The sequence below is a fragment of the Myotis lucifugus genome, unplaced genomic scaffold, assembly GCF_000147115.1.
Source record: "Myotis lucifugus unplaced genomic scaffold, Myoluc2.0 scaffold_223, whole genome shotgun sequence".
Lineage (NCBI taxonomy): Eukaryota > Metazoa > Chordata > Mammalia > Chiroptera > Vespertilionidae > Myotis > Myotis lucifugus.
Window position 1 is genome coordinate 1,130,264 of NW_005871271.1, and position 1,557 is coordinate 1,131,820.

The window sequence follows — 1,557 nt, forward strand, 5'->3', positions numbered from 1 at the left end:
ACTGTTTTCCACATTGGCTGTACCATTTTATATCCCCAATAGCAGGGTATAAGAGGTCCCGTCTCTCCATATCCTTATTAACACTTGTTATTTTTGTTTTAATAATTAGAACTGAATCTTAAATACAAAAATGAGACTGGTCTAATAACCAAACATGTTAGGGAAATTATTAAATCTGGCCAGGTTGATCACTGATGTACTGCTGCTCTATGGGAAATGGGAATTCAACAGAAACTACGGGATGCGGGGAGGGCAGATGCTGCCAGCTATAAAACCATTTCATGTTTACACACCAACAAGTTGAGAATCCTGAATACCAGGTGTACCGGTTAATAATGCGGATTTTGTAATCCAAGAAAACACGATAATTTCAATAGAAACATCAAAAGTGCTTTATTCAAAGTAATGTCCATCGCTAGCTACACATTTCCACCATCTTTCAGGTAATTTGTGGATCCGTCCCAATAGAACTTTTCTTCTTTTGAGGCAAACCATTCAGAGACCCAATTTTCTACTTCTTCGTATGTTTTGAAGTGCTGCTCAGAAAAGTGCGCGTGCCATCGATCGGAACAAGTGGTAATCTGAAGGAGCAAGGTCTGGAGAATATAGCGGGTGGGTTAATACTTCCCAGGCAAGATCTTTTAACGTGTCTTTAACTGGTTTTGAAGTGTGTCATGAAGCAAAATTACTTTGCCGGGTCTTCTGGCCCATTCTGGTCGTTTTATGATCAAAGAGTGGTTCAAATTGATTATTTGTTGTCGGTAGCGATCAGTATTAATGGTTTCACCTGGTTTTAGAAACTTATAATACACCACACCTCCCTGATCCCACCAAACGCAGAGCATTGTCTTCTTTCCAAAGCGATTTGGCCTTGCAGACGATGTTGATGGTTGACCTGGATCAACACATGATTTTGTGCATTTGAGATTCTCAAAATAAATTCACTTTTCATCGCCAGTCGATGCGATGTAAAAAAGACTTTCTTTCGTGCCATTAAAGCAACATTTTACTGATGACTTACTGGTTTTCCATTTGTCTTTCGTTTAGTTGATGTGGCACCTATTTTCCTTCCTTTTAAAATCTTTCCCATTGCTTGTAAATGATCGGAAATTGTTTGCTGAGCAATGTTTAATCTTTCTGCAAGTTGTTTTTGAGTTTGACATGCATCTTCATCCAATAATGCTTGTAATTGTTGGTCTTCAAACTTTTTCGGTTGACCTGGACGTTCTTTGTCTTTCAAATCGAAATCATCGCTTTTAAAGCGTTTATGTAAATCAGTTATAGGAATAAAGTTCTTTTTCTTAAAATGTTTTCTTATTTTGAAAATGATTCACATAAGAATGTAGCAGGCTAACTACTTATTGCCTTCACCATTTCACCTTTCATTCATTCCCGAAACTCCTGCTGTTGGGGGTTGAGAGGGAAGAAGAAACTTTTCCATACCCTCAAAGTTCTTTCCTCTGGTCTAATAATCCAATAGACATGAGACAGATTAGCAAAAGAAAATGACCAAATTTAATTACATACGTATGTATGGGAACCCTACACACATGAGAG